Source organism: Falco naumanni, chromosome 1, assembly GCF_017639655.2.
Source record: "Falco naumanni isolate bFalNau1 chromosome 1, bFalNau1.pat, whole genome shotgun sequence".
NCBI classification, from domain to species: domain Eukaryota; kingdom Metazoa; phylum Chordata; class Aves; order Falconiformes; family Falconidae; genus Falco; species Falco naumanni.
Genome location: NC_054054.1, coordinates 23,896,631 through 23,924,598, shown reverse-complemented (window position 1 = coordinate 23,924,598; position 27,968 = coordinate 23,896,631). Strand labels below are relative to the sequence as shown.

Genomic DNA, 27,968 nt, shown 5'->3' with positions numbered 1-27,968 from the left:
GTTGTAAGAGGACAACGTTTTTGTGGCTTAGGCAGTAAAATCTCCCATGAATGACACACTAGTGGAAATCACTGCTTAGCTTTCTGCCTTTTCAGCTTGCCAAAGCACAACCTGATGCGATAGTGATAAGCAGAGGACCAGCATGGGTTAAAATCACCTGGTTTGCGCTGTAGAAAGTAAATAATGCTGTAGCCTGGTCAGTGGAAATAGCCTGACAGAGTGTGAGACAATATATGGTATTTTTCAAATTAAACGACCAGGAAAAAGCTGTTTGGGAATATAGTTTCAAATTTCCACATCTAAATAAGCGAGTGTATTTGAAGCAACGAACTGACTTGTATAGAAAGAATACCAATATGCATTAAAATAAGAATGCGTTTCCCCATGAGAAATGCATTACTATCAAACATAGCTATGCCACAGGTACGTATACAATATTGCACCTTTAACAAGCAACGTATTTGACTTGTGCATAAGCCAGCCACAGACCTAAATTGGGAACGAGGTAATTTTATGCAGGCTGGGAAATGAAGAGGGCCCTTGCCATTTGTCTGTATGACTCACCCACAGCTAACTCCCACAACCTGCTACAAAGGCAAGTCTGTGAGATATTTTGGCAGCATCGTTCAGGCAGGCTCATGTACATCACACACTCGCCACTTCTTTTCCTCCAACCAGATTTTTCCTGGGAGTGCAAACAAAGTTGACCTCATTTTAGTGTCGGTTTTCCAAAATGAAGAATTTTTCCAAAGATTTTAAAGAAACCCGCCAGTGAAAAACACGGGTCTGCAACTGCAGAAAAAGAGAATGCAGAGCAATGTTTTGATGTGAGGGAAGGGAGGTGTTTTTAAGTCTGTTTTGAAACAGAAAAATCCCAGGACCTATCTAGCACCTATGGAGGAGGAGCAGGAGCCCTCTGGAGAGGGATGCATCCTGACCAGCAGCAGTGTACCCTTTCTTCTCACCACCATCTTTTGTTTCAATTCTGTTCAAAAAGGAAAGCTCAGATGACTTTGCTGCAGCGCCGTGAACACTTCTAGATTTGTAGAGCAACATGGCAGAAAACATGAACAGCTTCAGTTCTTCACAGTATTCCCTATGGGTAGCAAAAAAATCCAGCAAGAAAACAGGGAGAATAACAGGGGGGGGAAAGAAAGCTTGGATGGGGGCGTTTTTAAACAGGAGGGAGGGTGCCACAGAGCTGCTGGTGATAGCAGTGGTGTAAAGCTGCTTGCTGCCTGATGGCTGTCACGCAGGGGGGGTCTGCAGGTACAAGCCTGAGCCGTTCTTTCTTTTTACAGCAGCCACCGCTTTGTAAAATCTATGCTCGCTGCCCAGCCTTTCCTCTCCTAACACCTGGAGACCGTAAACCTGACTAGTTCTAAGAAATTTCTGCTGTACTTCATTCCCCAAGCCTCATGGCTGACACCAGGGTTTTGCTATTAAAGGGAAGCTTAAATGGTGTTTTCCAAAGCAGGGACTTTCAAAAAACAAGGTAGAAGATGAACTCCCAATTGAACTCTCAGACAATGTCACCATTCTTCCCTCCTGGCAAGACAGGCACGCTTCCAGACCCATGCCTGCCCTACCCCCCTTTTCTAACGGCTCTGGTTGGAAATGCCGGAGGAGGTTTGCATTTCCTATTGGTCTTGGCAACTGCCAGCAAGAGTACCTCCAAGCAGCATTTGCCCAGAAAGGCCTTTGGTCAGCAATGGCTTAAATTTTCCATGCCACAGCGCTGAGTGATGCAAACAAGCTGTTTCAATCATAGCTCCTTTCCCTTTTGAAGCAGTGTGTGGCAACATACCAAGTAAACTGTGGATAAAAGGTAAACTCGGAATCCAGCCCTAGGAGACCAGCTCCAGCTGCATAACGTATGGGTCTGACACATAGAGGAGATGAAACTCAATACGCTTTAATGAATTCTGCTTTGAGATTTTGGTTTATTTGAACCTAAAAATCAAAGGAAATGTTATTAACTGATGGAGGCTGTTTGCCTGCATTGACTAAATTAAGCAAAAACAAAACCCTTGCAAACCAAAACCCCTCCATGCCATTTTATGAACACTTGCAAAAGAAACTCTTACATTTTATACTCTTTCAACGCTATGGGGTCATCACCTGGCTGCTGATCGCATGCAAGATGCTTCTTGAAGATGTAAACTCCTCACAACGTTTATTAAAATCAGCCAAGGGCCCTGGGCTAACATTTCGGTAGGAACGGACCCTGCTATTGTTGGGCATGCAGATCTCACCGCTCGGAAAGAGCCATGCCGCCAGGCTAGGAACGTGAGCCTTTATTGTGTGCACTAGGGTATCTCATCAAGGGCAGGCTGCCCTCCTATGGGACAATCTGCGGTCACATGCCAAAAAGGTGGTGCTACCTCCTTGCTCAGAACTGAAGCACGAGACAGGTATAAAGGCACCACAAACAAGTGTTTGCTGATATGACGCCCGTTATTCTTACGGTGTTTCCAACCTAAACAACGGGTAAATCCATGAGAGCAACAGCTGAGCCCCACCCCAAACTCTCTGTATGGTGCCAGCAAAGGAACCAGCCCAGCTCCCAGAAGCAACTAACCAAGGTTTGCACAGCAGTCTCTGGGTTCACTGGGACCTTCTGGATCCTTTGGGGACAGGGTCCAAGATCACTGTGGAACACCTGGGAACCCTCTCAGAAACCTGGAGAGTGAGGCTGTTGCTAGGTAAGGATGAGGTACGGGTAAGCCACGAGGCTGTCAGCCTGAGGGAGCTCTAGCAGCTGCTTAACGAGCATGATCAGCTGCCCTCTAATTAGGGAGAGTGAAGCACCCCTCTTAGCCAGTGCCTGAGTGAGGTCTACATAAACACGAGCCAGACCCAAAGCATCAGGAATAAATTGTAGAGGTTTATGTAGAAGCCTGCTATGAGAGTGGACTCAGCTAGAGCTGCTCCAGTATAAACTGGTCCACCATGGGGAAGTTCTTCCAGCAAATGCTGGAGCAGCTGCTCCTGCCAGGGTAGAGCTTTGGATGATGGGCATAGGCCTCCAAGTTCCAGGCTGCAGGGAGTGTCTAGGGCCTCTCTCCAAGGCTGGGAGAGATGGCCCTCAGTCCTCCAGGGGTATGTTGACTTGGAGGAGCTGTGGAGCCAAGTGAAGGAGTTACAGGAGATAGTGAGCAGGCTGTACAGCATCAGAGAAGTTTCATGGGAGACAGACAGGGTCTTCTCTGGGACCCAGCAGCCTGAAGAGCCTCAGCCCCCATCCATAACAGAGAAGTGAGCAGTGTCCACTCCCACCATCAAGGTAAGTGAAACCTCTGGAGGAAGGGCAAGGATGGAAGTGGGTGACTTCTGGCACTAAAAGGCAAGTTCCTGTCCCACCTAAGGGCTTGTAACTGTGAACTAGGTTCAGCATGCTCGTTGAAGAGGAGCCAGATGTGCCTTTGGGCAAAAGATATGAGCTACCTGACCCTAAACCACACAATGCTTTTAGGAAGAAGGGGTGAGAGACTGTAATGGGGAACTCCTGGCTGCAGGGGACAGAAGCATCCACCTCCAATCTGACCTATCATCTAGACAGGCTTGCCGCCTGCGGGGGGCCTGGATGTGGAATGTTGTCCAACATTCTGACTGCTACCTCTGCTTTCCCTCCATGTGGGCATTAGGGAAACTGTAGAGGCAGCCTCTAGAGTGTCAAGTGACTACGGAGATTTGGGGGTGGCAGTCAAAAGCTTGGGGGCCCTGGTGATGTTCTCCTGAGCGTAGGTCAACAGTTGCCTGCAGAACTGGTGTTCGCAACAGCAGTTTGAGTTCTATGACTGTGGGATCCTGCTAGTGGAGGAGCATCTGCTTGGGAGGGATGGGAACCACTTCACCCAAGCTGGGCAAAGATATCTCTACCAGTAAGATGGTGTCCTGGTTTCAGCTGGGAGAGCTGATGTTCTTCTCAGTAGCTAGTGCTGTGTTTTGGCTTCTGTGTGAGAATGTTAATAGCACATTGATGGGTTTGGTTGTTGATGGGTAATGTTTCTACCAAGTCAAGGACATCTCAGTTTCTCAGGCCTTCCCAGCAAGAGGGCTGGAGGGGCACAGGAAATTGGAAGGGGACGCAGCTAGGACAGCTGACTCTAATTAGCCCAAGGGATATTCCAGACCATTTGATGTCATACTGAGTACGTCAGCTGGGGGCAGGGGGAATGGACAGGACATTTGGCATTACGGCATTTGTCTTCCCGAGTAACTAGTTGTTAGGCATGATGGGAGCCCTGCTTTCCTGGGGATGGCTGAACCTGCCTGCTGATGGAAGGAGTAAATTCCTTGTTTTGCTTGGTTTGCATGCGTGGCTTTTGTTTTACCTATTAAACTGTGAGTTTTCTCACTTGTACTCTTCCAAAACTCTCCCCTATCCCACTGTGGGGGGAGTGAGCGAGCAGCTGTGTGGGGCTTGGTTGCTGGTCAGGCTTGAAGCATGACAGATGGGTGACCCTATAAGGATGGCTTTGAACTAGGCCTGATAGAGCAGGGATGGAGTTACCAGGAGCCCTTTGAGAGCAGTGGACAGGGCTGATGGGCAAAGGGCCCGAGGTGATAGGAAGGGACCACAAAATCAACAAAAAATGAGGCTTAAGTGGGGTCACTTCCAGGATTTGCATGCAAGCAAGGATGCACCTGTGAGCTATCATTATGGAGGAACTCCCCCAAACTCTTTCTGGGAAAGAAGCTCATTGAGCTGCTTCTCTGAAGTGCATGTATGTCTATGAGCATAGTGGGGAATAAACATGGTGAGACCTGTGTGCAGCTAAACAGCTATGATCTTGTTGGGATCACGGAGAGGTGGTGGGATGGCTCCCGTGACTCACAACACACAGGAGTGTTGCAATGGAGGGATACAGGCTCCCTAGGAAAGGCACGCTGGAAAAAGGAGGATGGTGGAGTCTCCCTTGATGAGAAAGAACAGCTGGAGTGCATGGAGATTTGCATGGGGATGGATGAGGAGCCAACTGAGACCTTGTGGGTGAGGATTAAAGAGAAAACAGGTAAGAGCGACACTGTAGTGGGTGGAAAAACAAGTGGATGAGGCCTTCTACAGACAGCTGGAAACAGCCTCTTGTTTGCAGACCTGGGTCCTCATGCGGGACTCCAACCACCCTGACATAAGCAGGAGGGACAACACAGCACGGCATAAGCAATCCAGGAGGTTCCTGGAGTGCACAGACTACAACTTCCTGACCCATGCGACAGAGAAACTAAGGAGAGGTGTCCTGCTGGACCTCATACTCCCCTACAAGGAGGGGCTTGTTGGGGATGTGAAGGTCAAAGGCTGCCTTGCCTGCAGTGACCGTGGGATAGTGGAGTTCCGGATCCCAAGGGCAAGGAGGAAGGTAAGCAGCAAGCTCACAACCCTGGACTGCAGGTGAGCAGGCTTTGGACTCTGCACAGATCTGCCTGAAAGCATCCCATGGGGCAAGGCCCTGATGGGAAGCAGGGCTCAAAGTTATTCAGGGATCACCTCAAAGCTCAAGACTTCCATCCCCACAAATACCACATCAGGCAGAAATGCCAGGAGGCCTGTGTAGATAAATAAGGAGATCTTGGCACAGTTAAAACACAAAAAGCAAGCACTACAGAAGGTGGAAGCAAGGATGGGTTACCTGGGAGAATATGTAGGCAGCAAAAGGAAGGCCAGGGAATATCTGGGCAACACTACTGAAAGCAGAGGCTGGATGAACAGACAGTGAATTGGACTGAAAAGTGGCAGAATGAATGTGTCCAGAGGGTGGTGATCAGTGGCACAAAGTCTAGCTGGAGGTGGTGACTAGTGGTGTACCCCAGGGGTCAATACTGGCCCAGTCCTGCTTAATGTGTTCATTAATGATCTGGATGATGGGCTAGAGAGTACTCTGAGCCACTCTGCAGGTGACACCACGTGAGGAGTAGCAGCTGGTATGCTAGAGATCTGTCATGCTGCCATCCAGAGGGATAGCCACATGCTGGAGAAACAGGCTGCCAGGAATCTTAAGAAGAGTCAGTGTGGAGTCCTGCACCTGGGGAGGAAACACCCCAGGCACCAATACATGCTGGGGGGTGTCTGGATGGCAAGAAGTTCTACAGAAAAGGCCCTGGGGGTCCTGGTGGCCACCAAGCTGATCATGAGCTAGCGGTGTGCCTTTGTGGCATAGAAAGCTAGTGGCATCCTGGGCTGCATTAGGAGGAGGGCTGCCAGCAGACTGAGGGAGGTGAGCCTTCCCCGCTGCTCAGCACTGGTGAGGCCACACCTGAGCGCTGTGTCTGTTTGGGGCTCCCCAGAGCAAGACACATGGATGTACTGGACACAGTCCAGTAAAGAACTACTAATACAATGAAGAGACTGGAGCAGCTCTCTTACAAGGAAAGGCTGAGAGCTGGGATTCTTCATGCTGGAAAGAGGACTGGAGCAGGACAAATGTTACATACATATATAAAACACACAGAGATGGTTTGGGGCAGAGGGAATGTAATATATATAAATAAAGGGATGAAAGAGAAGGTTTGGGGCAGGGAGAATGTTACTTTTACATATATTTAAAACATATATATAAAAAAATAAATAAAGGGAGGGTACAAACTGGATGAAGCCAGGCTCTCTTCAGTGATGCCCAGTCAGTACCAGAAGCAAGGGGCATAAAATGAAACAGAAGATGTCCCCTCTAAACATCAGGAACACCTCTTTACTGTGAGGGTGACAGAGGACTGGCAGAAGTTGCCCAGAGAAGTTGTGGAGTCTGCATCCCCAGAGGTGCTGAAGAGGCATCTGGACATGGTACAGGGCAACTGGTTTAGGTGGACCTGCTTGAGCAGGGGGGGGCGGACAACATGGCTTTCAGAGGTCTCCTCCAGCCTCAGCCGCTCTGTGACTTTAAGGGCCTTAGGCTCAAAGCAGCACAGTTTGAGGGTTCAGCTATATGCCCAGAGCAGCTCATCAGTTCTTCAGGCAGCAAATGCTGAAAGCAGAGCAGAAAGGCTTAAAAAAAAAAAAGCGCAAACCGAACCTGGCATTATGTAATGTCTCACTGCTAGTCTCCTAACAGCAACACATGCAGAGCATGATTCACTCCTCCCATCGCCAATATAACTTGGTATAAATCAACAGTAACTTGAAGGAAGTAACTGAGGAAAATCAAGCTCACAAAGTATGAGAGCGAGCACTAATTTCATAAAATAGGGCCAGAGGCTTTCAAGCTCATAAAAGCTAACTCTCTACAGGCAAGGGCCAACAGGCATTCAGAATCTAAAGCACCACACACCACCTTTTGAGTAATATAATCCCCGGAAACCAAACAAATACAACGTCTTTAGGGGGGGGGGGGGGGGGGGGGGGGGAAAACAAAAAAACAGAAACAGGATTCAGCAGTAGTTCTTTTTGTCTTTCGGCAGTAGTTGGTCATTAACATAAATGAACAGCAAAAAAACCAAACAAGTTTATACCCAGTTCAACACCCACATCCAGAAAACATGTAACTACAATGGCTTGATTCCTCTTGACAACAACAAAAGAGAATTTTATCTGAAAGCATGAATGCTCACCAAGGCCCGTATTTCGCTTTGCAAATTCTGATTAGCTTTGGGGTAAATTATCAGTGATTACAGCTAATATCAGGATACAGTGTGAGGCACTAAAAAGAGATAATTATGAGGAAATGAGGAATTATCTGCTGTTGAAACAATAGATCAATTATGAGGTACAGCACAGTAGCTGCAGAGCAGCATTCTTGGGCTCTGAGAGTACTGTCTCCTCTTTCTCATCAACCAAAGACAACCCACAGTTATAAACTTTAATTGTCCTCTAGGAGCTCGAGCTTGCTGACTAATTAGCCTCTTGTTGAGACAATACGGAAAAGGACATAATTCCAATTGTCCACAAAGCAGGATGGCACAGGCACACTCCTGGCTCTTCCCTACGTGCTCATCTCTCCTTGCCCTATGAGTAAGAATTTAACAACAGCCTTGATATCCCCAGTTCCAGACGACCTAAAATAGGACAACAGTCCACAACCTAAAATAAAATAAACCCAGGGAAGGAAATGGGAGGTGGGGTTACTGACAAAGAGAAAACAGTATGTCTGAGGCCATACGTAACGGCAGTCTGAGTCGTCCTGCTTCCACAAAGCATGCTGTGCAAAGTCCCCTTTGGTCCTATAGATGCAAGCACGGTCACATTTGCAGTGCTTTTATAAATGGGAGATTAAGCTGCATTTGATGGTTGTGTTACAGCAGCTGCATCCGTAAAGGAAGCAGGCTTTTCAGCTGCACGGCAGCACTTAGGAGCAGTTAAACCCCAAGATTAACACTCAAAAATTGTTAGGAAGGTAAAGGTTGAAGCTTTTGGGAGCCAAGCTCTTGTCTAACAGACCACTGCAGTCAAGAGCTACCCCAGCCAAGAAACAGTATCTCACTGTATACAGTGAAATACCACCAAAAAGGCACAAATGCCTCTGGCAAAGGGGTTCATCCAGCACCTCCCATTATCCTGGTAAAGAAAATGTTTGATGTCTGGGCTGATGAGCAAAATGGAGTATCTGCAGTAACATGTTATTCGCAAGTGAGCTTTTACATGACTATTGCATAGCAAGTGCAAATACCCATTACAGTATAATCATTTGCAGTTAGCAAACACACAGGAAGGGAAAATTTCTGTTCCACACTTAGATGGGAGGCACCTAAGATTTTTCCTTCCATCTGAATGACTTCACCTTGCTTTTTTGGCATTTGAAAATAGCTATTATTGTGCTGAATTCTCAAAGAAACTGCTCTCTACTCCCAGTGAACCAGAACCCCCCTTGAAATCCATCTCCTTGATGGCAAGCCTGGATTTCCCGCTCCTTCATTGGAGTGTCCTGGTGAAAAGTACCTGGGGGTTTGTACCTTCTCTAGCCCCACGAAATCCTGGGAGAAAACAAAAACACCCACAATTTGTTCCTGGACAGGTTAGCCCTAGACACCCATCTTCTATCTTGCAGGGGAGGACTTCCAGATCCCACAACTGTGTTCCACTCAGTCTGGAGTGGAGTCTTCTCCTTTCCTTTTTGCTAGGGCCTATAGTGATAGGACATGGAGTTATAGCTTTAAACTGAAAGAGAGTAGGTTTAGATTAGATATTGGGAAGAAATTCTTCACCATGAGGACAGCGAGGCGCTGGCCCAGGCTGCCCAGAGCAGCTGTGGGTGCCCCATCCCTGGCAGTGCTCAAGGCCAGGCTGGACGGGGCTGGGAGCAGCCTGGGCTGGTGGAAGGTGTCCCTGCCTGTGGCAGGGGGGTGGGACTAAACGGTCTTTAAGGTCCCTTCCAACCCAAATCATTCTATGATTTTGCTCCCTGCTTGGGCAACAGAGTCCTAAGTTATCACTTGGTGGTCAAAATGTGATGTCTAGTTTTCCTGAAGCCACTGGTCCTGCCCAGGCTTTTTAAAGTATGTCTCTGGCAGGCTACGGAGCAGTGTGAAATGAACTGCAGATTGTGTATCTACCCATTCTATCACCCATTTCAGGCGGCTAATTTACATCAGCATGACAGCAGCACCAAATCTTATTTACTAAGAGGTGTCATGTAAAAACACAAAGATTAAACCCGTGAATATATGTGCTCTCAAAAAGCCAGCTCAGCATGTGGTCAAGATTAATTACCGCTTTAACCAGCGCATTGCTGCACGTGTGCAAAGGAAAGCATCTTTCATACTGGCCTGGGGGAAGGCATGTTCCATCACACAAACACGCTCATGCTGTCATTTGTTGCCTGCTCAAAGTATGCTAAGAAGCAGGTGAGCACAGAAAAGTTGAGAAGGGAAAATCCAAGAGATTGTAATTACAAGGGAGATGCCCAAAGCTGTGAAGAGCTAAACACTTGGGTCCATCCACTGACTTGAAAAGCTTATCCCAGGGCAATGACACAAGTGAAAGTAGTGGCACTGAACAGCCTCACACTTGGACGGAAGTCTGTAAATTGATACATGTCTGTAAATATAACAAATAATCTGAAAATAGGAAAATAACACATTTTAGAAAGTAAATGTTGATTGCATCAGTGTTAACGTAAGATGGCAGACAGACAGCTGTGGATACTGCATTACCCTGGAAAACAGATGTCCCCATGCCTGACTTGTCGATTCTCTCAAAGTCATCCCAAGGCTTCTAGGATGCAAGGATACTGAGCTACAACTGTTCCCCTAAAACCATACCTGAACCAGCTCGAAGTGCCCTTTACCACCTGGTTGTGCAGGAGAGTCCTGAAGGGAATGCTGCACTGCTGGCAAAGGCCAGAGCGTGGGGCAGGGCTAACGAGGGGGTCTCCTCACCCCATGGGGCTGCGGCTGCTCGCTCAGAGCAGCAAACAGCAGGCTGCGCTGAGGCATGTCAAAGCCTTCAACCGCATCCAGGAATGGCTGCTGCCAGCGAGACCAGAGCAGAGACACGCCGCAGGAGTGCTGCCCTGCTCACCACAGCTCTCACCATCACCCAATGCAGCCTTGTGACACCCCAAACACAAAACAGTGGGAAAGCCCAGCCCCAGCAGGCATCAACCAAGCAGGACCTTTTGTGGAGAGGGCCCTGATAGAGTGAGGCTGTTATCATGCAGTGCCAGGAGGCCAGACGCAATCTCAGAGTACTTTTAAATAAGGACCCGAAGCAAACAAGCACAGGAGTCTGTAAGAATACAGAACGGACACAGTAAAAGGAGCTTCTAAGATGAGTTCTGCCATGTCAAACTATACACAAGCTCTAAACAGGGGTAATGGATAACTAGAAGTATATATGTATCATGTGAAATTTCAATTCCCGTTGGGGAGAAGCCAAAAGATCAGCTTCCCACATCCCATGCCAAGGTCTGTGCAGGCACAGATGAGAGCGAGCTATCCCCCAGCCTTAGGAGCCAGCCAAACTACTTTAAAGGAAATAAAAAAAATAAAAACACAGTCATTTGCAGGGATCCAAAATAAAACCTTGGAGACAAGGAAAAGACACTGTGATTTGCTTTTTTAGAGACAAACTCCTACTCAGCCTCACCTTGCGAAACCTGGGTTCTGCATACATCCCCCAGCTTTAAGTCGGGGCAGGGGGTAGCCCCAGGGGAGCGAGGGCCACTGCCACATCTGCCATCTCTGCACGGAAAACACGAGATGCTCCAGAGAAGGGAGCTTCACAACCATTTGCATTTTGCTCATTTTACATACATAGTTAATAAAAGAAATCTCACCCTTCTGTCTTTGAAAGGGGCCGTGCCATGGGCAGGCTGCTGCAGTACACCATGGGAAGAATGTTTTGGGAGCACACAAAGGCTGATGCTGAAAATCACTTTTAAACTCAGGCTTGAAACAGTCTGCCTTCTATAACACCCTTATTTATATATATGTAAGGGCAGTGAAAATGCCTTTTTCCTTCCTTCACTGGTTCAAAAGGGGAGGATAAAGGAACAGGTCTTCCTGTGTTCAATGGACAAGTTTTCAGGAGGATTTTTTGCGAGCCTGCTCTCTACCACCGGCATGAAATAATCACCGGTAACCTCGCTCCGTAAGCTCGCCCCTTTGAGGCGGATTTATAGAACAGAGCGGCACTTCTTCCATCGCAGGCAGGCGGCCGAAGGCGGCACGGAGAAGAACGCAGACCGTCTCTGCAAACCAAGTACACGAAGAGGAGAAGCACCACAAATTACGTGTGCCACGATGAGCTACCAAGAAGTCACACCTGTGGCACAGATGTGCTGCTCAGCGCCCCCCACCCACCCGGGACAGGGGCCTGGCGACCGCCGACACCCGCAGGGCAGGGGGGTGAAGCAGGGCACGGCGGCCAGGGCCCGCACACAACTGTTGTTGTGCTGCACGCTCAACGCTTTGCACGCCCCGCGCGCTGGGCGCGCACACACGCACAATGCGCTGCGCTCGTGCAATGCAGGCGCCCCGCGCACACACTCGTGCAACGCACGGGCGCTTTGCATATGCCCCGTGCACCTACTAGTGCAACGCAGGGACGCTTTGCACGCGCCCTGTGCACACACTCGTGCAATGCACGGACGCTTTGGACACACTCAGGCAAAGCACGGGCGCTTTGCACACGCCCTGTGCTCACAGTCGTGCAACGCACGGACGCTCTCCAAACGCGCCGCACACGGGCGCAACGGTGCGCCACACACACGGGCACCTCATACCGGCGCCCTGCATCGCGCACCCCCGGTGCCGTGCACGCCCACCCCCCGCGGAGACCCCCGCCCGCACCCCCGGCTCCCGCCCCGCGGCTCACCTCCCCTGCGCGGCGGCGGGGTGCCCGGCGGGGCCCTGCCATCAGCACCCCATGGCGGGGCGACGGCGGCGGGGCTCCTCCGCGGCGCTTCAGCACCGTGCGGGCCCCATGTCCGGGGCGGCGGCGGCGGCGGCGGCCGGCGGGCTCATGTCGCCATGGCGGGGCCGCGGCGACGGGGACCGGGGAGGGGAGGAGGGGGGGGGGGGGGAAGGCGGGCCGCCGCCGCCGCCGCGCGGGGTGGGGAAGGGGGGGTTAAAATAAAATAAAATAAAAATTAAAAGGGGGGGGGGGGGGAGCGAGAGGCAGCCCGGAGCCAGCCGCTTCCCGGGGGGAGCAGGGGAGGGAAAGAAGGGCCGGCGGGGCGGCCCCGCCTCCCGCGGGGGGCGGCGCGGGGCGGGGCTGGCGGCGTGGTGCCGCCCCTGCTCACCGCCCGCACACCCCCGCCCCGCCCGCGGGCACAGGCTGCGCCGCTGGCTGCCCGCGCCGCGCCACGGCCCGCTGAGGGGGCGGCTCTGCGCGGAGGGGGGGGAGGAGGAGGGGGGACTCTTGCCGCGGGCCGCCCGGCGGAAGGATCGCGCGGAGCGAGCGGTAGCTGCCCCGCCGTCCTTCCGCGGCGCCTGCGCGGCTGTGGGCACGGGCGGGCGCTGAGGGGGTGCGGATGGGGGAGCCGGGGGCCGTGCTCGGCTAGCGGGAGCGGAGCCCGGCCCGCAGCGGGGAAGGTTCCGCCGGGCAGGGCCGCGTGGGCAGCCAGCTCCCCCCGGCGAGCGGCGCCTTGGGCGTGTGTCTGCTCCTCCGCCAGCCCCGGCGCCGAAGGAGGTGTCAGCTCGCCCCCCTCGGTGCCGCCTGGGCAGCAGGCAGGGTAAAGCTTTGAAAGTTTCGTTTAAAACACTGGCGAAACAAGGAGCGAAGGCGTTCGGAGGCGCCGCGTCCCCCCGGGGCCGCCTGGCCGAGTGCCCCGCGGGCTGTGCGGGGGCCTGCCCGCTGCCGTCACCGGCCCCGGCCCTGCCCGCCGCGAAGGCTGGCAGGAGGGACCCGCTGCCCGGTTTCTCCCGGTTTCCGGAGGCCAGGCTCTGCCTGCCAGCCCCACTCCCGTAGCAGAAGACAGATGCCCGACGTGCCAGGGAGGCCGCGAGGTTTTCCCACAGATCCAACTAGCCTTTTGTCTGCCTGACTTTAGAACTGCACACCTAAGTTTGTGAGTGTTCAATTTTGTTGTAAGTCCTCCGTCCTCTCCTCCGTCCTTTCCTCTTTCTTTCGTTTTCCCAGAGCAGGTTGAGGGTTTGTTATACCACTGTACAGTGAAGACCAGGAAGAGAATAAATACTTTGCATGAAAATCCTGGCACTGTGAAGGTGAGTGGCAGAACCTTGCTAAACCACCAGAGGTTGAAATTAACAGATAAAAGCAATAACTTCAGAGCAAAGGCAACTTGTTTTCTTTAAACTCCTTCCAGTATTTGTAGTTATGAGCTGTTCAGGCAGCACAGAAAGGAGGATTTCCTCTAGAGATGATAAGCACAGTGACATAAATCAAGTGTAGAGAGAGCACAGAAATTTTTTTCTATTTATTTCCTGATAAATTAACTCTGAATCAGTTTGCTAAAAATTCATCTGTCATAAGCATTTTTAACCCTTTCTCTAGTAACTCTCAGGCCACGCTTGCAAGACTGAAATAAAAGGCTACTTTTGCTGCAGCAGCAAACTCCTCTATGCATAGAGTGAACTCTTCGAATCCAAGCTTGCTGTGTGCTGCTCCCTTTCATTTTTCTTACTTTTTATCTTGAAATCGGATATGCCTTTTAGAACTAAGAAGGTGCAGAGAATGGCAAGTCCCACAGGAATTTTATCTGGCTTTTACATTTTCATTCTAATTCTTCTGGGTCTCAGCATTTAAGGATCATTGTTGAAGAAGTCTACAGCTGTTGCAGTGGTTTTCCAAAATCTGTCCTACCACTGGTAGTTTGTGGCAGTGATCAAGTGAAGATAATTGAGCTTAGCTGGGAAATTCTTGCTGGAGGTCTGACCAACACTGTCCTCAGATTGTTCCACTCCCGCAGTTTACAGCAGCTCTTGCATAGTCTGACTATTTGCTCAAGGGATTTCCATCAGGGCCCTTCCCAGAACATTTTGTATGTCAATGCTGGGAGCCCAAGGCAGTGCGGTACATCCCCAGACCAGCAGATTGTGGAACTGATGCTTTGGCAGGAACCTCTAGTGCTGACTTACTGCAACAGAGTTCCTTTTATTTGTCTTGTGCTGAATATGCCCTCAGCTGGATACATATGATTACAGTCCTTTGTCCTCAGTAACAGTAGGAAGGGACAATTGAGGCAGCACCCAGCTGAGTTGAAAGTAGCGCAATAAACTAGTCGGGTACTGGATCAGTACTCCTTCCGAAGGAAATGCTGGAGTCTGAGGAGTTGCCTGGTGCAAGAGGGACCTCAGAGCAGGTCCTCCTAGCAGGGCAGTCAGTTGAAGGTGAGGTCTCCCAGGACCGCTTCAAGCCTCTGTAGGAGGTGGCCTAGGTCTGGGCACAACCGCCCAGGGGTCAAAACAGCATCACAGTTGAACACACTCTGAGAAGACAGACACAGCATGTGCCCAGAGCAGCTGAGGGTTATGGCGGGCAGGCTGCCATAAGTAAGTGACTGCCAAGGCCAAGGGATTTAGGCAGAATGCTGAGAAAGAGATGGAGGCAACCAGTGAGAACTGTATGTGTTTGGGGAGAAAGGAAAAGAGGCAATATTAAACCTAGAAAAAAAATTAACTTGGTGAATGTAATGAAGTGCACCTGGATGAAGACCTTTACACCATTACGAGCAGGTGTTCTGCATGCAGGGACTTGACACACTGTACAAAAATCCAACACCTTGGAATAGTATAAAGACCCCAAGTGTCACGTCAGCCAAGGAAGAAGTACACTTTAGTAGCAGGGAGAAGACCTGTTCGTTCCTGTGGGAGGAAATGAAGCCTGTCTATTTTAAAGGGATTTGACAGGACAGCTGCACTGTCACAGGCAGCAGGTACAGTGGACTCGCTGTCCAGGCGTGCAGGGGACTTACAGCAATATGGGTTGCCCTGGTTATAGCAAAATTAAATGTGTCCCAGCCTGGTCCCAAGACAGTGTGACGGCATGCAAGTATAACTACACAGGCAGCCACTGCCTTAACGCAGACTGGGCTCTAGGAAGGTGACAAACCAGTAAATATCAGACCAGTGAGGGATCAATGTTAGTGGAAACAAGAAAATCCCACATATAAGGCATGTGTAGTCCTGCCTTTTACCTTACGTGGTGCCTGATTTTTCTACCGCTGAGTGGAGGGAAAGAAGACAGACTACAGGATTCACAGCCAAATCCCAGTATGTGGAAAAGGGAGGGGACATAACTTTGCAGTAGACATTTCTGTCTGTGCTGTTTAAACACCCTTCAGAGGGAAAAACAGATGATCTTGTGGTTTGGCTCCATGTTCTGCTTTGGAGACCCAAGCGCTATTCACTGCATGACCTTTGCCCAGTGAATTAAACCAACAGATGCAAAGGGTAATACTAATTCTCATATCCACCGAACTTGGGCGCACACAAAGTCCAGCATGGGCAAGCAAGCTTGATGAGTTCAAATATGTATGCAGACAGCAACTTCAGAACAAGGATAAATTTACCCTTGTGTCAGGTTGGTTGTGAGACTAAATTAAAATATTTTGCAAAGCATTTGAATATCCCAAGGGGCTAGGTACATGCAAACTTTTAATAATAACTGCTGTTTGGATTTAGCTGGTCAAGTTCAGTGTAGTGTGGCAGAGTAGTTATTCTGTTGGTGCTTTGACTCCAACCATTATATAACTCATCTATATTTATCACTAACCTGAGATCTTTAAAACAACAAGCAAGTTTTGATCAGCCCAGAGAAGGAAATACTGATGTTGGTTTAAAGAACAAAACACTCAAAACCTTAAAAAAAATTAATGAAAAAGTTCTGTTGTTCTTTTCCAAACCGATCTCAGAGATAAAGTTTGGTGAGCAGCAGAGCTCTCCCTGGAAGTCGTGTTGATCACAAAAGAGGAAGGGCCTGGGGCATCTCCTCTGCCTGCCTCAGGCTGAGCTTGGGCTGTTGGTAGAGGAAACCCTCACAGAGGCATCTGAGTGCTCATCGAAGCCAGCAGAAGAGATATGTATGCTGATGGCACTGAAGAGATCTCATAGTGAGGCTTACTCAGGGCTCAGAAAGACTTCTCTTCTTGGAGGCAACTCCTTTTTTTAAAAGACTGGAAACAGGCTCAGAAGCAACTTTTCAAAAGGTGCAAAGAAAGTTACACTCTGTTTTCTTTGTCTGGAGGCACAGTTTGCAAGACAATATTGTTTACGGTGAAATCACCTGACAAGACTTTGCTCAGCTTCCTGGGAGTAAGTGCTCATCAAATAAAAATCATCAGCACATAGGAACTCTCAAAGGGGAATAAAACGGGTTTGAGCACTGAACTGTCTTTGTTTGACCTCTGTGAAAACTGAACTATCCAGAATGGATAGTTATTTTGCAAATCTTACTCTTTCTGTGCAATGAATCAATCAATGGAATGTTAATTTCCCAAGTTCAAGTAGTGTGGAAGTTAGTTCATACAAATTATAAGACTGTTCTACCTTGTAGGTACGTTTGCTATGCTTGTTCTTACAGGCAATAATGAATTGCCCTTTGAAAAAAAAAATACAGTATTCCTGAAGTATGTAGCAAAGGAAAAAAAGAAACTAGATGCAGGGTCCTTCATTTCTTCCAGCTTAAAATGTAGATTTCCACTGCAGCTGGACAGACGAACCCTGGTTTCAGTTTCACAAGCAGAATTCAGCTGTTCCATGCATGAAACTGAAGCTAAATTGTTGTCCTGGCATGGAACAGGAAGAAGCATCTGGCCGGTAAGAAAGGCCAGCAGCAAGCAAGCCCCCTTTCCAAAGCACTCTATGTTGGTTTACTTTTTCCAAAAGAGATGAAAAAAAAAGCAACATAAATTCCTTGCCCAAATACTTGTCAGCTCTAGTAAAAAAAAAAAGAGCTTGCACATGAAGTGTCTCAGATACCTAAATCCATGTTTTAATAAAGATAATGTAAAGTAAAGAGGAGTCATGGCTGCATGTAGTATGCACAGTCAACAAACTGCAGCTGTGCAATCTGTTCTGTCTCTTTTAAATCAATTGTCAGTGTGCTCTCCCTTATCAGAAACTATCACCTGTCATGCAGGGAGAGGCAGCCTCAGGTAGCCATTTGGTTTTGAGGGTAAGTCTACAGAATCACATGTTGAAAGAAGTCTGTTGACACCAGAAATCATCATAAGCTGAATCACAGGAGTGCCAGATCAAGTGTAACATCTCCATGGGCTCTTAGGAGTTCACAGCTGTTACCACATTGCTTTCCTAGGGCCTCTCGCAACTTCTTCCTAACAGCAGGAATATAAATTATTTACTAGGAAAACGAACCCTTCTATCTGAGCTGAAGAAGATTCCCTTACTGTCTGTTTCCACCACAGAGCTTCTTGAAACAGCAAGACACACTTCTGCTTTCATCCAGGACAGTGAAATACATGCTTACATTTAGCAAATTAAGTACCTCTTTCACATTCAGTGATTAATTTGGAGAGGAGAACTGCAGGCACTAAATTAACCTTTTTACCTGATTTATTTTTACTGAATAAATGGCCCCATAATGAAATTTTCTTAACCAGAACAGGGATTTTCTGTGGTTTGCTTTACTATTTGGAAAATGTTCTAATCTATTCAAAATCTATTCCATTTAACTTGGTAACAGCAAAACCTTCAGACTGTGTCGCTCTCCCTAGGGATCGCACCTGTAAATCTATCGTTCTTCCTAGAAAACAGATGACAAGTCAGAAATGCATGTCGCCACATGTGAGACTGCCAACAGCAGATAGGAATGTGGCTCCTCCTCTACAGCATTTCCAATTTTACCCTTTTAGGACTGGCATCATGAATGATATAGTGGAACAGCTAGCTGATAGTAATATTTCATGCACGTTCCTCCTTAATTTTGTTTCATATATATGGTCTGCCTGCCTGGATCCAAATTACTGGAGCGGGGGAGAATCCTTCTTCAACTGTCTATATCCAAACTTTTGACCTGCCCTTCTACAGCATAAAATGGCGCCCAGTTTTCAAAAAAAACTCTATTCAAATAGTCATCATCTGCCATTAAGTGTAATTCTTGATTAACTTGATCTGAAGATATATGTTTTCTTGAATTGCTTTCTAAACTAAATGTAATTTCTTATTGCCATTCTTAACAGTGCTAGAAGCAAAACAGAGCGGTAATATGGCAGTACAGGAGAAGTAGAAAATTACCAGCTTTCACAATCCAAGACCAGTAGGTAAAGGGACACTATAAAACAAAGGTGTAAACTGCAATAAATAGTCATAAAATCAAAGAGTAACTGAAGTTGGAAGGGATGTCTGGAGGTTTCCTAGGCCAAACTCCTGCTCAGGGCAAGGCTAATTTCAAAGTTAAATGAGTTTGAATAGTTTTCCACATTGCATGTAAACAAGACAATGGGTAAGTGCATGGGAACGGAGATAAAGGTAAATCAAGGCAAGAACAGCTGTGTACTCTTGAGCAAACCCGCTCCAAACAAGTCTTCAGCTAAAGCAACTTTATTGTGGTCTTCAAGAAGGGAGAAGATGTGAGTAACAGTACCTTAAAAATTCATTCTCTCTGGCTCATTTAATACAGGTTTTCTTAAATTTTCCCCTACAGAACATAAAAATCCCATTCTTTTCTCTATGTGACTACTTAAAGGCAATTCCCGTTAATTATCTCGCCGTGGTTATATGTCACTGTAGACATCACCATCTATAATTGGTTATTTTATGTCCTGGAGAGTTCATTTCAGCATTGCAGGAGTTTGTAATCTTGCAGAATGTGTAGTATTTCTGTGACACTTGTACACCTGCCTTTTTAAAATGGTAATTTGCTGCCCAGTAACATAGTGACTTGCACTTTTCTGTGTGGGTCAGGATCATGTTCACTAACGTTCTTTTGGGTAGAAGAAAGGTTGCAGATTTTACAAAAGTGACATACAGTTCTATTTGCTAAACATCATCTGGCAGTTCAACTGGATACAGCAGTCTTTGTTTCCTGTCTCATTCCAGAATCTTTGCTACTGGGCCTGACTTTTTTTCCAATGAAGGAGATGGGTGCTTTTCCACGGACTGCAGTGACAACGGGAGGCGAGCAGATACAGATCAGGCAAGGTGCTAGAGGATTTTCTGCACGCTCTATATTTAGGGAACTGTGTGATACGTGATCCTAAATACAAGGTTAGTCAGTTTGAACTCTTGAGTTAGACCCAGATATTTCCAGACAGGCAGAGCTACCTACTGACTGTACATCTGAGAAAGTACATCTGAATTATTTCTTCTGGCAAGTATCAAGAGTATGTTAGTGAAATGTGCCTGGATATGGCAGCTTAAGATAGAACTATGCTGGAAATGTTCCTGCAGCTGTTACTTGGAAAACATCTGTGGTACTATGCACGGAAATTTGTACATCTCTGTTCACACTAGCACAGAGCAAACAAAATATAAATTATCATTGCGAAATATGAGAAGGACAATATGTGCCAATGGACATGAAATGACTGAAGGTAGTTATCAATTGCAAAGAAAGGGGGGAAAATGGAATATTCCATTTCTGGCACAGGAAATAGAGTAAGATTGGCTGACTCTGTGAGACTCCCACAACTCCAACTGCTAGTTATTTGAATAAGACTAACCAATCCATGGGACTTGAGGGGTGAAATTTTTTACACTTCCAGTTGGAAAAAACCTTCCATCTGTGCTAATTTGTGGTGGTCTGTGTTTGTATAGTCTGATAAAGGGAAGAGTATACAAGTTGACGTGATTTCTTATTTACAGTTAATGGTTATCCCTACAGAAAGTATAAAAGACATTGCCCTGAAGAACTTGATTTTAGCAAAGACATACAAGAAGGTAAGCTTAAGAAACCCTGGGAAAGGACAATGAGATGTCTTTTGTTCACAGCACATTAGATAATTAAGGGATTTTTCATCTCTGGAGGCTTTCATATTAAGCCTGGGTCATTAGAAGGTCTGCTTACTGAAACGAAATGGCCTGTTGTATTCCAGAACTAAGACTGGATAATCTGAAAAGCAAATGTGTAAGGAATTGAGAATGTCTTTGGTAAGACAGCAGAGAGCAGCACGATGGGAAATGAGGGGAGATATCTGACTGGTGGCCAGAAATTTGTCTCTGTCTGCCACAGAGGCCGGTTTTCTGCTAAAAGCCGATGAGGCCTAAGTCAAAAGCCTATAAGCTCTGGTACAGAACATCTGTACTTTGTGATTTTAGCTATTTTCTGTCACGATGCTTGCTTCAATTAAAAAAACAAAAATCAAGATGGAAGTCTTTTTCTGTTCTTTTGTGGATGGTCTTTGTGCAAAGGTTCTTTTGGGCCTTTTGGTGTTTAATCCAAATTACATAAAACCAATTTGCACTATGTTAAATCTGAAAATAAATTTAAAATATCCATTCCCAGTTCTCATAACCAAATGCCTCCTAGCAAGTCATTTTACTTAACAGCTGCCTGGTTCTGCAGTCAGAAAGGTGACTGCTCTGTTTTTTCCTGGTTTAACTTTTAATGACTAATTTAAATTCCATTTATGCAGAATCCCTATGATTTTGAAAATGCCTTCTGAAATTATGCACAACTACCTTTCTAAAAAAATACTTTAAAAAGCCTTAAGTACAACATTGCCTAGAATTATCTTGTCAATTAAATAAAAGAACCCACTTGAAGTAAGTGACAAAAATATACAGTGAATGAAACGCACCTTCCAGTAACAAATTGTTATTAAAAGAGACCTTTAAGCAAACTGCTGTTACGTGGTCATGCTTAGACAAGCACAAGGTTATTGAAACATACAGCTTCCTTTCAGACAATTTAACTCACACTGAAGGCAAATTATTGCCATAAAAGCACTGAAGCACATTGCTCAGGCGTTTGGTGTAATTCTATTGGCTTCTAAAAGATTACCCTTGCTGCACAGCAATGTCAGTGGGATCAGAACTGGGTCTGCGTCTTCAGCTGCCATTACATATACTGCCTGCAACACCTTCCTGCAGAACACTGGTATATGCATCTGATATTATTATCTAAAAAAGACAGGAAGCAATATTTTAGTAGGCTTGAAGATGCAATATAGATTTCTGACAACAGCTGTAATGGAAATCAGTGAGACTGAGCTAGCTCACAAAGGAGCTGTAATCCAAAGGGCACCTAAACCCACCCAGCGCAGAAAACGTGAATAATATTTGTATTCACTGGGTAAGTTACGAAATGTGTCACGGATTTGGAGTCTTTCCTGCTTTCTTCCTTTTTCTCAGTGCAGAGTGGAATTTGAACAAGGTGAGGCAACAACAACCCATAAGCTGACGTGGCCGTGGTAAAGTCATCCACAAGTGCCTTCCCCTTCTTAGTGTCTTTGAGGGTTTGCACTGGTGTGGGGGTGCATTTCAGTTCCCCTTTCCTCTTCTCATGCGAGAGCCATTTTCAAGGCCTCCAAAAGGAGATTTGATGATGTTACAAAAGTAGGTTGCATTGGATGCTGTGCTTGCAAGCTTGGCAGGTACCTTTTTGACACCGCTCAAGATCTTTTCAGCTCTGTGCAGACAGGGGTCTTCACGAAAACACAGACAGAGAATCAGGCTCACCGAAGAATGCTGTTCACTCTTGAGCCATTTCCTCACGCTCAGTCAGTGTCAGGGACCATGGATTTCTGTGGTTACCAGCATACTGTACATGGGCTTGCTCAGAGCTGTGAAATAATAGACAGGGGCCTATTCACGATGTTGTTTCTGGAACAAAATCCTTTTGCGTCCATGAAAATTCTCAATGAAGACTTGGAATTTCCTTCATGAATCAAGATTTTAGCACTACAAGCAATTCAATTTTTAGCTGCATTTTACAAGCTTTATGCTAACTACTGTACAGGGAATAAGAACATTTTCTAAGAAAGATCTGTTTTCTAGTAGACTTTTTAATCTCTCTCTTCTGGTAACCTCATCTGGGGAGTCAGAAGTTAGGTTCCTCTTTTGTCAGAGGGGATTCAGAACTGCCTCCTAAGACAGTTTAATGTCAAAATATCTCTGATGAAACCAGATGAAATGGGTGAGGAGGAGAGCACTGCATTAAAAGAGCATAAATTGGATGAAAACAGACCAAATGTTAATCGAGGCAGTGAAAATGGAGGTGTGAAGTAGTCCTCAACAGTGCTTCGCATCAACATTTCATCTCTTCTAGAAGTCCAGTGGTCAGCTGTAGTTTTGCCTTCTTTATACTAGCAAGTTTTGTGATTTAAATTATACAGACACACTTCCTCTTGTCCCAGGACTAGAGTGCAGCTGCACTAGTGTAGGGGTACTTACAGCAATACAATGGCATAAAGATGGTTGCTTTTTTTTTCAGTAAACAAAGAATGTGGTATCCGTACATGGCGGCTTTATACCAGGTTGAATGCATATGTAATTTTATGTGCATGTAAGTATCTATAACATGTACAAGAATGATACGTGCTTCCTCTAAATATACACTAGAGTTGTAGGGTATATTTACCCAGATCTGTATACAGCCAGGGTTCCTTGCATGTGGTCTGTCCCAAAAATGCAAGGTGCTTGGCTGAAGGTGCCCTGCAGTCTGCCGCGTGTGGTTAACAAAGATCCCAGTGAACCATCTGCATTTCCAGGCATCTGAAAAGCGTTTCTGGGTGCCCATCAAAAAAACATTTAAACTCTGCCTCTACAAAACAAAGCAATACACCTAAACAGCCTAGTTATGCTCTTATAAATTTTCTTCTGTAGGCTAACTCACATTCTCCTTTGTGGTGAGCTTCCTCTTGTTGTGGAAGTTCCTCTCGCCTACCCATTAACACTGTTAGATGCTGTTTCTGTACTGGTTTGCCGTATGTTGCAGCAGCAAGACAAAAATCACAATCTCTAAAAGTTTACAGTCTCTCCTAAAGTTTCCATTGATTTGTGTTGGGGTCTTGTTGGCTCAAAATATTTTCTGCAAAGTTTCCTGAGCAAACAAGCTGGGTTTCTTTTTTCTGCACCCTCCCTTCCTAATTTCAACAGCTATTTTAAACTCAGGGTGCAGTCTCTGAGACAGACATACATGCACTATCATTGTTTATCCCTGGATTTGTTTGTGTTACTGGTGAACCTTTTCCCTACCACCAATCTCATATTTACATTAATCCTTGATTGGCAAGCCTTGTTCTCCTGTCCTATTGCACGTAATAAATTGCAATAAATTCATTTATTTATGAATTCTGAACTTGACCAACTTCCGTGAGCACAAGGTGAAAAGTGTGAAATTACACTCCTCTGTACCAAAGACAGGAGCAGTACCAGTGGGTATGTCTGCTTCTATGGCTACTAGAGGATCAAATGCCACTCTCCCTTGGGGGTTTCTGTAAGGAGAACAAGTTTTAAATTCTGGCAGATTTCTGAATCGTGTAATCTCCTAGACTTGGTGAGGGGAAGCCAATGCAAAGGCTTCAGTTTTGATAGCTTTTAATCACTGGCCACTGGTCCCACTGCTTCTAAAAGCAACAGCATCTGCAAAATATCTCTCAGATGTGTGTGTGTGTGTGTGTGTGTGTGTACATACACATACGTATGTAGCCTTTATATGAATTTCCTAATATGTATATTTTTGTACAAAACTAAAATGTACACACTGAGCTAATTTTATTTGCTAAAATAACCTACTTTTACTTCCCTCAGTTAAACAGAAAACACCCAACTGTCAAATCATCCTATTTAATTAAAACAGGTTGTGTTGGTTGTTTTTTTTATATGGCGCCTCTTAAGGATCTGTGAAAGAATAAGCTGTTCTCAAGGGGGGAAAGGATTCTAGGACTAATCTCATTTGACACAGGCTCTCTTGATGTTTGATACTTTACCCATATTCTCAAATGAGCTCGAATTGTGTGTGAAGAAAACGCTAATTCATGCATGAGCTGTTGTCTCTTCCACCACTGCAGAAAACAAGGATGTTGGCCAGACTAGATCCATTCCCCAACCCCCCCACCCCCCCACCCCCCACCCCCCGAATTAGGTGCCAAGGCCCTAATCATCACAGAGGAGCAGTCTGGTCTTCTGGGAAGAGGAGCAGTAACAACTCTGACTTTGGCCTTCCAGTTTCAGCACTGCTGTTCTCCATGCCAGTATAATGGGATAGAAGCCGGGCACTTAGATTAATTAGTGGCTGTAAAGCCTGTGGAGCTCTTTGGTGAAGTGGTTCAAAGGAAACTATTGTTCAAAGTGACCCCCATTGTTCTTAACCGGGTGTCCAGTTGCTGAGTGGGCAGACAGCTTGTGTCTGGGGTGTTAATTACCACATGTCCCTTAATCATAAAGGTTTGTAATCCCATTTCAGTTTGGAAATCCACATGCCACAAGGCCCAGTTAACACCTCTGATATCATCACCTGCTAGTCAATACCCAGCTATTAGCCATCCATAACTATTCCCAATGAATTGCTGTGCAGACGTGCCAGGACAAGTTTTGCCAAGCCATATTGGAAGATAGTTGAGCAAGGCTAGTTAAAATAATACCTGTTCAATTTGATGGTATTGGAAAGTCCCACATCACAACAAATACTTTTATTTAGTTTAAAATTTATCTTGCAGAAGTTAAGGATTCAGTATAAATCTTCGCTTTTATTAGGATCCCAAAAGATTTCAGATGGATTTTCCACCAGTTTCAATTCCTTTTTTTGTTGATTTCACACCAGCCTTCCAGTTCAGTGTAACTCAAGAATTCCCTTCTCAAATCTGTCATCACTGTTTCTAAGTAATGAGTGCTATAGCATCTGTAGCTAAGGAATTTATAACTTTATTTTTACTTACTGCATCTTTCAGTTCCCAAAGAATGTCAGGAAGGAATTGCTATTCTGTAAAGCACCGCATGTTACAGAATAGAGAAACTGTGTTTTCTCATAATGGTGGAAACACTTCTCATTTCTCCCCCCACATGCACACATCCCTTAATCACAAATAAATGCCACATTGAAAGAAAATTACTGCTTGCATAAGGGGGAGGGGGGGGATGACGATGACAGGACAAAAAGATTTTATCTCTAGACCTTACCACTACTCCTCCTTTGCCTGCAACACTTGATTGTTCTGTCAGGTCCGAACAGCACAGGGCGCAGACTCATCTTCCCTGTTTATAATCCCAAAGCTGATAAGTGTATCACTTACAGTAAAGATCCTTGGGGTTTGTTTTGTTTTATTTTCTTGATCCTCCTTAGTTCTTTGCAACAGATCAATTAATTCCAGAGAAACGAAGATGGGGGAGAAGTCCTCTCCTAGTGTAGATAGAGCCCTTCTGCTGCAAGGCTGCAGAAAAAGCGCTGTTGAGCCATGCTCTTGCAACAAATTTCCCCCCCAAATTACATGATCTATGACTGATAATTTCACAGAGTGTTCTGTTAGGTTTAAATTAGCAAAGGGAAAGGAATGTTATGTGTTCAAGTAGATGTCTGAATTAGCATTTTTAGAATTGTCATGCTGTGTGTTTACAAAATGAATGGGTTTTGCTGTTTAGGTAAACTGAAACATACATTCCATTCTGTGGCTTAATACAGCAGTTGGAAGAGGAAGAACATCCATACTCCATCTCTGTGATGGCAAGATATCCTTCAGAATGTGGGGGAAAAGAAACAGTGGTGACTGCCAAGGGCATTTGGATAACAGAGACTGCAGCTTGGAGCCTTAGCCTGTAAACATCACCTAGATGACGCCACTCTGAGGAGTCAGTTTGAAGTCAACTCCATTAACAGTAATCATTGTTCAAACTGGAGCAGATCCACAACTCTTACTTCAGAGCTTAAAGCTACTTTTATCCCACAAAAAAATCACCTTGCAGGGATGCCGTGCTTAAGGGTGCTTAGGTATATCTGATGGTACCTAAAAGAGTGCTGGCCTGTGTCTGGAATATCCCTAGGAAAAGTTGTGCATGTTTATGGGAATCTAAGAGCGCTTGTCGTCAAAATAAACTTGAAGAAATTGTTGGCCGTCATCACTGGCATAGCAGACAGGAACTGTGCCTAGAAATAGAGATTGGCCTAGCAACATTGCTGACTGTTTTGTAGAGAAGGCGGCTTATTTTTCCAGACTGTGACATTTAATAAACATTTTCTGTTTGTTGAAACTGCCGAACTTCACTAGATGAAACTGAATGCTAATCTGCTCGAGTCGCCACCACAGACTATCTCCAGTATGTACACATCGTCAGTCACTGTGGTTTCGTTGGTTTTGTCCTATGACATTTGTTCCTTTGTGTTTGTCCACAAAAAACAGACAGAACATGGAACGCGTTGAAACAGCCCCACAAATCCTCCAGACGACGATTTATTTTGCAAGATCCGTTTGATCTTGTCATGAGGGCTCCGTTAAGCTGCAGACTGAGAAGCCTTTTGATGCAACCTTTGACTAGTGATCTGCAAGAGGTTTGATAGGCACCAGCACTGCTGCTGGCTGGCTGTTCACCCAATACAGAATCACGGAAGGGTCCGGGCTGGAAGGGACCTCTGGAGATGTAGTCCGACCCCCTGCTAACGCAGGTTCACCTAGAGCAGGCTGCACAGCCATGTCCAGGTGGGTTTTGAATGTCTCCAGAGGAGTATTAGCCATCTTCTACCTGAAGCATGGGGCCTCCAGGCAAATGTGATCAGGATTATGAAGAGAATTATAAAGAGAAGCTTGGATGTGCACATCCTAACAACTCCGAAACACCAGGCCATAAATAAACCTGACGCTTGGCTTGAAGCTGTAGACGGAGGGTGGGGGTTGGGGGTGTGTTAAACCCCAGACGGGCTTTTTGAACCCTCGAGAAGCAGCTGAGAAGGGCCCGACAGACACCTGGGCGTCAGGCCCACCTGAGCCCGGCTACCTCCGGCCGCCCCTCGGGGCAGCAGGTCAGTATTTGTGTTTATTACCGCACAGGTGAGCTGCGGGGCCGGCAGGGTTGCTCGGCGGCCCGGCATACCCGGAGCCGAGCGGCAGGCAGCCTCGGGCCGTGAGCACCCCCCAGCCCGCCACCAGCCCGCCCCGGCCGTCTGAGGAGACTCCTCCGCGCACGCGCACGGCTCGGGCCCCGTTGCTACGGCCGGCAGCTGTAGGCGGGGCAGCAGTACATCACATCTGGCCAATCAGGAGAGAACCGCCCTCGGTAGGCGGCCAATCACTGCCGGTAAACAACACACCCTCCCCTGCCTGCGGGGTGGGGAAGGGGATGGGAGGGGAAGCAGCGCTGCCAGCCAATCAGCGACCGAGAAGCGCGGGCCAATCAGAGAAGCGGAGGGTTTGGGCGGACTTTTTAAAATAAATCCACCGCCACAGAGACTCTGCTCTCTGGTCCCTTTAAAGGTGTGATGTGACCGTTCCCTGTCTCCTTCCGCCGACACCGCGCCCTCCCTCCGGAGTGGCGCGGTTCCGCCCCGCTTCCCTCGGAGCGGGAGTTCCGCCGGGTGCCCGCGCCATGTCCTGGCCGTCCTGCCCTCCCGGGGCGCCCGTAGGGTGCACGGCTGGAAGCGGACTATTTGACTTGCCCGCGCCGCCTCACCGCCCGGACCTAGGAGGGATCGCTCCGCGCGGGGCCATCTGCGGGCCGCCAGAACAAAAACAAGGGGGCGGGGCCGT

At 47.0% G+C, this 27,968-nt stretch overlaps 1 protein-coding gene and 1 long non-coding RNA gene across 5 annotated transcripts in view; one reads left to right on the top strand and one right to left on the bottom strand.

Moving 5' to 3' along the window:
* CCNI (cyclin I) overlaps window positions 1–12,385 on the bottom strand; it is a 35,428-nt gene extending 23,043 nt beyond the window's left edge. The window contains exon 1 of one of the 2 annotated variants that reach the window (XM_040585855.1): window positions 12,248–12,385. The gene's annotated coding sequence lies outside the window, so the exon portion shown is untranslated. The remainder of the gene's footprint in view (window positions 1–12,247) is intronic. The other variant, XM_040585861.1, reaches the window with a different exon arrangement.
* A 304-nt stretch (window positions 12,386–12,689) lies between these two features.
* Window positions 12,690–26,478, top strand: LOC121084442. 3 transcript variants are annotated; one of them, XR_005826729.1, is made up of 4 exons: window positions 12,690–13,599; window positions 19,393–19,494; window positions 20,158–20,232; window positions 25,873–26,478. It is a non-coding gene; the product is annotated as an uncharacterized LOC121084442 (long non-coding RNA). The 3 variants fall into 3 exon arrangements; XR_005826728.1 differs by having other exon boundaries at window positions 19,393–20,232; window positions 25,913–26,478; XR_005826727.1 differs by having other exon boundaries at window positions 19,393–20,232.
* Window positions 26,479–27,968: the final 1,490 nt, after the last annotated feature.